Here is a 9,914-nt window from a genome sequence, read left to right as displayed (position 1 = left end):
TACGTGCTGATAGGGCTAGCTGTAGGATTTTGTAAATAGGACCTCATCAAAACCTGACAAAGAACTTGTAAGAAGGGGTTACTATTCCCTTTTTACAGGAGAGAATGTAGGGGCTCGGGGAAGTTAATAGCCCTAGCTAGACGGGGTGGAGTCCAGACCACAAATCCTGTGCATTTAAACCCTCACCAACTCTTGCAGTCTCTGCAGCCTGAGCACCATAGGCCCAGCCTTTAGGCAGCATCGCTCAACTGTGAGTGCCTCCATTGGCACCCTGGCAGGAGAATGACGGCGTGCTCCCATGGGTGATGGAGGAGGACTTAGGAACGGGACTACTGAGAAGGACGGGTGAACTGGGGGAAGCTGCAAAGGCATGGTGACCCACTCCAGGGCTAGCAGGGATGGAGAGCCTGCAGGGCAAGGGGCAGAGGCATGAGAGAGAGAGAGAGAGAGAGAGAGAGAGAGAGAGAGAGAATAGGAGGGAACCACCCAGCAGGACTAGCATGGCCTTAGATAGAGGCAGTGGAATAACACAGTCAGTAGGAGACTGGACCCAGGGGAATAAACAACCTGGCTTGTCCCACCTTTCCATCTCCTCTTGTGGCCTTCCATTGGCTGAAGTCAGCTGACGCCAGAGAGCAAGAGTGCCCAGCAATGAGTGTGTGGGTGGTGGTGGGGTTCTGGAGGGGCAAATGTCCACGCACAGTGCAAGGAGTTCCCATGTCCAGCTGCCTGAGGCCTTTGGCTTTGTGGCCCAGGGATGATCTCTTTCAGCCACAGCCAAAGGGGAAGTTTCTGAAGACTTAGGGGGAGAAAGCACAACCATTAGGAATCCACATGAATTCACCCAGAAGAGAGGGGAGCCGCCAGTTGCATTCTTTTTTGGTGGGAGTTCAAAGTCATTGCAGCAGGCAGCAGAGTGGGGACCTCAAGGTGCTTTTCTTTTTTTAAAAAATTTTTAAAAAATTTATTTGAAAGAGTTACAGAGGAGGGGGGAGATAGAGAGAGAGAGAGAGAGAGAGGTCTTCCATCTACTGGTTCACTCTCCAAATGGCCACCACGGCCAGAGCTGAGCTGATCTGAAGCCAGGAGCCAGGAGCCAGGAGCTTCATCTGGGTCTCCCACGAGGGAGACTTGAGTCATTCTCCACTGCTTTCCCAGGCTGTAGCAGGGAGCTGGATCAGAAGTGGAACAGCCGAGACTTGAACTGGTGCCCATATGGGATATCTACACTGCAACCTGGGCCGTTAACCTGCTGCACCACACTGCCAGCCCCAAATTATAGTGCTCTTAAGGACAATGAAGCCTGGAAGACAACGTAATTGAAGCAACTGGGGATGTGTTGAGTGACTCACCTAAAATCTGCCATTAGACAGACGGACATCAGCCTGGACAAAGGTCCCATCAGGGTCCCAGAGTCTCCCCATGGCCTTTCTCTCTTGCTCTTTTTTTTTTTTTTTAAAGATTTATTTATTTTATTTGAAAGGCAAAGTTGAGAGAGAGAGAGAGAGATCTTCCACCTGCTGGTTTACTCCCCGGCTGGCTTCCTGGGTTGTGTGTGCACACCACACCTCCTACACGCTGACCCTCCATCAGCCCTGGCGACCCGTGACGGGCCACATCCAGTAACCGTAAGCCACCCCCTTCAAGTGACCTTGGGGAATCTTTGGAAATGCTGATGTCCTTGGGCTTTGGGGTCAGGGAGATCTGGGAGTAACCTCTTAGCTGTTTCTGGCTCTGTGACCTCAGACAAGTCATTTCCATCGGCTATCTTCAGCCCTGGGATCCTGGGCAGGTGGGGGGGTCCCAGAGCGGACAGTGACCCCGGTCCTGCCCTCAGTGAGCTTTCCACCCTGACCGGTCTCCTGTTCCACAGCCTGGGGATCATCACAATGTCCTGTGTTGTGTTGGACTCAGGCAGGAAGCCCAGGGCTGGCTTCCTTTCCACTCTCTTCCTTCCAGGAAGCTCAGAGCTGCTGCTGTTTGTGGGAAACCCTGGGTGCACAGAGAGCCCTGTGGGCCCTTTTGAGAAGTATCTCCCCCTCTCTCCTTTCAAAAGCTTACTGAACACAAGGGCTGTCCATCACTCCTAAGCATGGCTGCCCTGCCACTCGGTTCAAACCACCCACTCACTAATTGCCTCTAAGAGACCCTACACACAATTTGGTGGCAGTGGGGGTGGGTGAGCAGGGTGCACAGTGTGGTGGCAGGAGTACCATGGCCACTGTCTCTTATCAGGCAGCCCCCCCACTCCCCCCAATATCTGTGGTCCTAGGTTCTGACTCCACAGAGTCCTTGCTGCCCTCCTGGATTGGATGAGAGACCTTCCAGTTATCTGGTTTTCCAAGGTTCAGCTCAAACAGCACCTCCTTTGGGAAGCGTCGCCCAGTGTCTCCCCTCGCCTGAATGTTCCATGCACACAACCAAACACTGTCAAGGGTTGGCCTCGCTTCCTGTGCCCTCTCCTGTATCCCAGCCACAGAATGAATCCTTGAGGGCTGAGGGCAAGTGTTCTGAATCTGATTCCATCACATGGTATAGCTCCATTTGGGGGAGACGGCAGGTGTCCAACCGAAGCTTGCTGTTGGATTCTTCTTCAACCTTCTGTTCACAAACCCCTTTGTTAAGAACAGGAAGAGTGAACACCAAGTTAGCATCGATTCATTAAACTGACATCTTGCAAAGCATCTCAAACCCATGATTCAGAAACCAAAACCAGCCTACAGGCTCGCCTGGAGGGGCCCACACAGGGTTTACTCTGTTTTTGTTTTTAATTGTGGCGAATATGTTTAAGAACAGGGGATTTTATACAAAACGCTGGACTTCTGAGCTCTCTTAAATCTCCACTGAGAAACTGAAACTGAACTTGGCTGCCCCCGTAGATGGGTCACCACGGGCCCCGGCCAATGTCACTCATGTGGGTTACTGCCAGCCCCTCTAGGCTTTTGAGTTTGCAATCCATGGCTTATTAATTTAAAGGCTGCTGACATCCATAAGAACCCCATGAGATGTCGAGCTTGGAGACACCTGGCTTCCCAGGGTCATTTCTTCACCCATTGTAGGATGTGTCCCTCCAACCCTTGGCAGCCTGACTCTTTCTCCTCCTCGTGCAACTAATTCTTAACTCCCATTATGGGTTCCGTACCTCCCATCAGTCTTGTTGACAGCTGTGCTGGCAGGCAGGCTGGGCACCCCCACCCCAGAACCCTGCCCAGCTTTCAGAGAGCACCGAGGTGGGCAGGTGCGTGCCCCAGCAGGGCGCGGCTCCAGGTTGAGCACCGAGGAGCCCAGCAGCTGCTCTCCATGTGTCGGTTCCCAGGCAGGGGGAGGCTGTTTCGGGGAGACCACCCACTCCAGGGCTGGGCTGCTTCACCAGAACCCTTCTTTCAAAGACACCCCAGGCAGTGACCCTCCGCTTGGCCCTGTGCAGTGACCTGAGGTTGCCCACGCTCCCAGGGCAGTGGGGACCCTGCTGAGGTCCCGTTTCCTGCCCTCCGTTTCAAAGCTGTCCATTCACCCTTCCTTCTCCTCCCGCCCTCCTCTCCTCCCCGGCATTCTTTGCTTCTTGTTTATGTTGCAGAAAACATCTGCGAGAGTAAATGATGAGATGAAAGATCTTGGCAAAGGGCTATTTTTCTTTGCTTGGCTAGAAGGCGGGCAGATGAAGACTTCAGCCTCACCCCCGTCTTCCCCAGCATGACTCCCTCTGGCAGCTCGCGGACAGGGGAGAAACGGGATCTGAGTGAAGACAAACCAGAAGGTGGCCCAGCCAGCCCCCAGCCCCCAGTCCCCAGGCGGGGGAGTTGCTTTTCCAAGGGACAGGCGGGCCTGGGGGCCTGGAGGAGAAGGCACCGCAAGGGTGGAGTGGAGGGAAAAATCCGTGTGTGCCTGCAGCTGGTCCGTGGGAGCCTCCCCACCGCTGCCCTTGACCCTGGAGGCACACCCACACCTCCTCCACCCTCCCGCCGCCAGCCTTCCCTCCCCCTCGCTCCTCTCCTGAGTGGCTGGGCAGCCCAGGGCCGCACAGCCAGGGCTTCAATCACGCTCCCTCTTCTGGCTCAAAGGAGCTGTGTGGCTTCCAACAGGTTAGAAGCTTCGCCGAGTCTCGATTTCTCCGTTTGTAAGATGGGGTAATTGTACTTACTTCATAGAGCTGTAGTGAGGATGAAATGAAATAAGAAGACAGGCTGGCATTGTGGTGTAGTGGGTTAAGCCGCCGCCTGCAGCACTGGCATCCCATATGGGCGCCAGTTCAAGACCTGGCTGCTGCACTTCCGATCCAGCTCCCTGCAAATGCACCTGGGAGAGCAGCAGAAGCTGACCCAAGTCCTTGGGCCCCTGCATCCATGTGGGATACTTGGAAGAAGCTTCTGGCTCCTGGCTTCTGCTTGCCCCAGCCCTGGCCATTGAGGCCTTCCGGGGAGTGAACCAGTGGATGGAAGACCTCTCTCTCTCTCTCTCTGCCTCTCCTTCCTCTCTCTCTAACTCTGGCTTTCAAATAAATAAATGAATCTGAAGAAGACAAAGGAGAGGAAGGGGAAGGGGAAGGGAGGAGGAAGAGGAAGAGGGACGGGGAGGAAGAGGAGGAAGAGGAGGAGGAGAAAGCAGACAGGCTTGGCACGTCAAGCATGGTGACAGTGTGGGGACAATGGTGATCCAAGGGGTGGGAGGCAGCGGCGAGAAAGCTCCCGCGGCCTCGCGGTGACTTCCGGAACCTCCGTCCTCCCCTCTGCACTGCAGCTCCTGCCTTCCTGCTCAGTGCAGAGGGGTGGTGACGAGGGCCCCGTGAGTGTCCCTGCCGCACCAGGGATGAAGGGGCCGTGGGAAAACCAGCGTCCCCAGCCTGGCGGGGCTGTCTCACCCCGTGCCTGCTGGCTCCCCCAGCACCTGCCGGCTCTCCTGCCCAGCCGTTGTCACCAGCAGCTCTCGTCATCCAGATGAACCCCCGGTGCCGGGCTCCATGAGGACAGGCCTGCCTGTGCTGGGCGTGCTGGGCCCCAGATCCGTGGTCCAGGCGGCTCCTCTGACATGGCACCAGCCTCTCCAGGCAGGGCTGGCTAGGAGACCCCTACAGAGCAGAGCGGAGGAGGTGAGCAGCCCGGGAGCTGTCCCCATCTCACCTCACCTGCTGGCCCGGCTCCACGCCTCCCTCCTTTTCCTCTGCCTGGTGCTCCTGTTGGAATCTTGCAGGGGCTGCAGGCTTCTCCGAAGGGGGAGGGTCAGATCCTAGGAGTTCTCTGGTCCCTGGGACTATGGCGAGGCAGCTGTCATTTGGGGGAGCAATGAGCAGATTTTTCCCTCCACTCCACCCTTGGCGGTGCCTTCTCCTCCAGGCCCCCAGGCCCGCCTGTCCCTTGGAAAAGCAACTCCCCCGCCTGGGGACTGGGGGCTGGGGGCTGGCTGGGCCACCTTCTGGTTTGTCTTCACTCAGATCCCGTTTCTCCCCTGTCTGCGAGCTGCCGGAGGGAGTCACGCTGGGGAAGACGGGGGTGAGGCTGAAGTCTTACGGGATGGGACTTGGGACAGGTAAATCTTCGCTCAGGTAGGAAGGAGAGAAACTGGTCTTTGGGCACCAGCTTAGGCGGAATGCAGCAGGCAAGAGGAGCAGGGCAGGGACTGCCTCCTGCTGGCGTCATCCATGCCCAGCCTGGCTCCCCTGGGCTCCCCGGCAGATCCAGGAACCCTTGTTCATGGAGGATGAAGCCGGGTGCACAGAGCGAAAGCTACAGCCTGGAGACCTGTGCCCGCCCCAGACCCAAAGTCAGAGGTTGGAAGCCATCAGCCTGGCCTCTGTAGAAGGAAGGGCTGGCTGGACTAAGAGGAGAGTTGGACCCCATCTCTACCCCCTACCCCAGCCCCTGCCTACAGTGTTTATTTATTTATTTGAAAGGCAGAGTTACAGAGAGAGAGAGGTAGAGGCGGGGGCGGGAAAGGAGGAAGAGGAGGGGAGAGAGAGAGAGGTCTTCAGTCTGTTGGTTCACTCCCCAGGTGGTCCCAATGGCTAGAGCTGAGCTGATCCGAAGCCAGGAGCCAGGAGCTTCTTCTGGGTCTCCCACATGGGTACAGGGGCCCAAAGACTTGGGCCATCTTCTACTGCTTTCCCAGGACATAGCAGAGAGCTGGACTGGAAGAGGAGAAGCTGGGACTCGAACCGGCGCCCATATGGGATGCCGGTGCTGCAGGCGGCGGCTTTACCCGCTACACCACAGCGCCGGCCCCTACACAGTGCTCTTATTTAACTACACGCTTAATGGGGTTGGGGTGGGGACTGAATCCCCAGAGGTCCAGCCACATGTCACCGCTAAGTTGCTGTCCCCAACTGAATCTGGCTTCAGAGCCCAGCGTGCCCTCCCAGATAGGTTCTTGCTGTCCAGGGAAGGTGTCACCAATAAAATGTGGCAGAGCCCAGCTCCTCGGCCGCAGCAGCCATGGCTCAGTGCTGAACAGTCACACGTGGGGCCGGCAGCTGCCCCACTGGTCAAGGAAGCTTCCATCTGTGCTGAGAGAGCTGTCAGCCAGCACGGGGCCTGGACGGCACGGAGGAGCTATCTTGTCTGGGCTGTGCAGTCTAAACCCTAAACTCATCTCTACACCCCTCCCCACCAAAGACAGGGGCTGTGTTTGTGAACGGGGTCTCTGGAGAGCAGAGGAAGCCACTGACCCTTGGGGGCTGGCAACCAGGAACAGAGTCCCCTGCCTTCCTTGCATGCGTGTGTGTGTGTGTGTGTGTGTGTATGCATGCGTGCACAGGCGCACATATGTGCACACACAAGCAGAATCAGGCCTGCCTGGTCCCTCTCCCACCCCCCATCCCAGGCAGGCCCAAAGGTCACCCTGCCGGCCCGCAGCCGCCTTCTGCGTCAGCCCAGCCTCTGAATGGAAGGCTGTGAGCAGGCTCCGTGCCAGGGCGCAGGAGAAAGGGGCTCTGTGTGGGAGGCCGAGAGCTGCTCCCAGCCCCGCACACAGGCCGGCTCTGTTGCTGCTGCCCAGGGAGGCTGGAGCCGGGCAGGGCAGGGCCCCGGCTGCACACATCAGTGTCCTGGGGGATGGACCCTGATCCTCAGTCACCCCTTCCAGGAAAGGGGCAGAAGCAGTCTGAGAACGAGACAAAGGCTTGTCCGTGGCCGGGGGGTTTTGGGCACGTGTCTTTAATGGAGTTTCACGGTCCCACAGGGAGCTAGCTGGGGGCACCTGTGGGCCTCGGGCTGCAGCGTTTCAGGCCCCAGGCCACTGGTGGGGGGCCCTGGGGGTGCCGCCTGCACTCAGGTGAGCGCATCACAGGTCTGTCCGAAGCAGCGAGGGGCTCAGGTCTGGTTTGGCACCCCCTTTTCAGGGTGCTGCCCAAGCTGGCCCATTCCTTTGGGTTCTCTATTCAACTGGGGGCTCTCGCAGGGTAGGGACTGTGTTCTGTCCCCTGCTAAAAGCCGGCACCTGGACCAAGCCTGACTCTTAGAAGGCCCTCAGCAGAGCTTAGATGGGCGCATGGGTGGCTGTGGCTGGCTGTGGGCAGAACCCACGGTGGATCTGCCTCGGAGAAGCAGAGACAGTAGAGGCTGGGAAAGCATGAAGGTGCTTCAGGGAGACTGGTAAAAGCAGAATTAAACTGTGAGCGTATCGTGGTGCAAAAAATAAAAATTGAAATCCACGCATAGTTTTTTTTTTTTTTCATATCTGGCGTTTACAGAAATTTTTTGAAGATCCCTGGTGCTGGCGCTACCTCCTCACTGAGAAACAGAGAAAAGACAGCAGCGATCGGTGGGGCAGGTCTGGGTGTCCCCCAGGTCCCTGGATCTTAGGAACCTCCTCTCTTCTTCCTTGCGCCCTCGGGCCTGGGTGTTGGAAGCCGTAGGCACACTCCAGGGCTGACTTCCCGGGAGTGCCCCGCGGGTGGGCGTCCCTGGCTAGCCTGGGGCTGGGCGGAGACTGTAACCGGAGCAGAGCTGTGTGTCACAGGGGCCCGTGCTGCACAAGAAGACCTCCGCCTGGATGAACCAAATCTGCCCATCTCCCCCCACCCGCTTGCCCTCGCCGCTGACCTGCACAGGTTTGCAACTCATCCCGCGTCCTCGGATGCTGTTCCTGCTATCAGATGATGAAAATAGAGATTGGTCTTGAAGAAAGAAAGGAGCTCCCTTCAGCCCCTCCTGCCCACATCTGTCTGAGCCTCCTCCCTCCCCCACCACCATGTGTTCCTGAAACCTGGGGCTGTTCCAAGTCCTAAATGTGCTGGAAAGTATATCCCTGAGCAGCTGCGAACCTGCTCAGGCTGCCGCGGCCCCGGGAGAATCAGAAACCAGGAGATAGGCCGGCTAACAATGCAGGCTCTGTTCCTGTGTTGAGAGCGAGATCAGCATGAGCACCGGAGCCAGGGGCAGGCAGTGAGCTCGCGTTCGCACACGCACGCACACACACACACACACGCGCGCACCCTCACCATTTGCCTCCTGCCACTGTCCACCCACCTTGCCCACCCAGGGTAAACGCCGGGAGCGGAGTTACCTTGCAGGCCCCAGGCCATCACGACCGGCCAGCTGGGCTGGCTTCCTTGCCATTGCCTGCACCTTGGTCTGTGACCTAATGGGGAAGCCAGGGAGAGGAGTTTGCACAGAGCCAAACGGAGTGAGACCGTCTTGAGGTTTCCCGCGGAGCTGGGGAACCACGACGCCAAAGGGGCTTCTTGGAACCTGACAAGGTTTTTGGGAAGCCTGTTTGCAGGAACCAGACACCCTGGAAAAAAAAATAACTAGCAGGCAAGTTGCAAAGCAGGCCCGGTCACGGAGCTGGCAGCTGCTCAAGGCCGCGGTGGAGTCCGGGGTCTTCCCATCAGGCCTCATTACAACCACGCACGACCCTGGCCAACTGCGGGCCGCAAGTGCCAAGCAGCACGGGGGTCCAAACCACCCACAGAAACAGCCCTGTTCACACTCGCCACATCCTGCTAGGTGGCGCAGCGGCGGAGGCAGGGCTGCGTCTCTCTTCCAGTCGCAACTGGAGAAACTGAGGCTCAGAGCCACTTGACCACCAGGTGCTGGCAGTGACAACATTTAACCAGCTCCTAGTGGCTGGGTCCTGTCCGCCGGGTGCCTCCCAGGTGCCTGGTTTAGAAGCAAACAAGGGAAGGATGAGCGTGGACACTCCCCAGTGCAGGTGCAGCCCCAGAGTTTCATCTTCCTGGGCAAGGTGGGCACGGCCCAGAATGTTCCCAGGACAGAGATAGCCCTCAGCACTGACACTGACCGTGCTTTCCCTTACTCTGAGGACCAACTGCAAGCGTGCAGGTCACACAAGGCCCCCGTTAACTGGGGCCAGCTCCAGTCCACCCTCATCTCCTTTGGTCCTACCCAGGCACCTGCCATGCCAGCCAATGGATGCCCCCTCCGTTGCACCTGCTGCTCCCTCTGCTGGAGTATCTGCATGCGGACTTTGTCTCTGCTGGGAAAACTCCTACCCATCCTTCAGAACACAGCTGAAGGAAGTGTCCGCCGTTGTGGCTCACTTGGTTAATCCTCCGCCTGCAGTGCCAGCATCCTGTATGGGCACCAGGTTCTAGTCCCAGTTGCTCCTCTTCCAGTCCAGCTCTCTGTTGTGGCCCGGGAAGACAGTGGAGGATGTCCCAAGTGCTTGGGCCCTGCACCCCATGGGAGACCAGGAGAAGCACCTGGCTCCTGCCTTCGGATCGGTGCAGCTCCGGCCGTAGCGGCCATTTAGGGGGTGAACCAACGGAAGGAAGACCTTTCTCTCTATCTCTCTGTCTCTCTCTCTCTCACTGTCTAACTCTATCTGTCACATAAAGAAATTGAGAGAAAGAGAAAGAGAGAGAGAGAGAGAGAGAGAGAGAGAGAGAGAGAAATCCTACCTGCTGGTTTACTCCCCAAATGGCTGGGATAGAATCAGGGGCTGAGAGCTCAATCCGGGCC

At 57.6% G+C, this 9,914-nt stretch overlaps 1 long non-coding RNA gene across 1 annotated transcript; it reads right to left on the bottom strand.

The window, feature by feature from the left end:
* Positions 1-5,860: 5,860 nt before the first annotated feature.
* LOC138847339 (uncharacterized) lies at positions 5,861-8,182 on the bottom strand. Its single transcript, XR_011385083.1, has 2 exons — positions 8,034-8,182; positions 5,861-6,121 (listed from the first exon to the last, which is right to left on the bottom strand). It is a non-coding gene; the product is annotated as an uncharacterized lncRNA (long non-coding RNA).
* Positions 8,183-9,914: the final 1,732 nt, after the last annotated feature.

Source organism: Oryctolagus cuniculus, chromosome 20, assembly GCF_964237555.1.
Source record: "Oryctolagus cuniculus chromosome 20, mOryCun1.1, whole genome shotgun sequence".
In the NCBI taxonomy this organism is placed as follows: domain Eukaryota; kingdom Metazoa; phylum Chordata; class Mammalia; order Lagomorpha; family Leporidae; genus Oryctolagus; species Oryctolagus cuniculus.
Note: the sequence above shows the minus strand (reverse complement) of the source record. Positions and strands in the feature narration are given on the sequence as shown.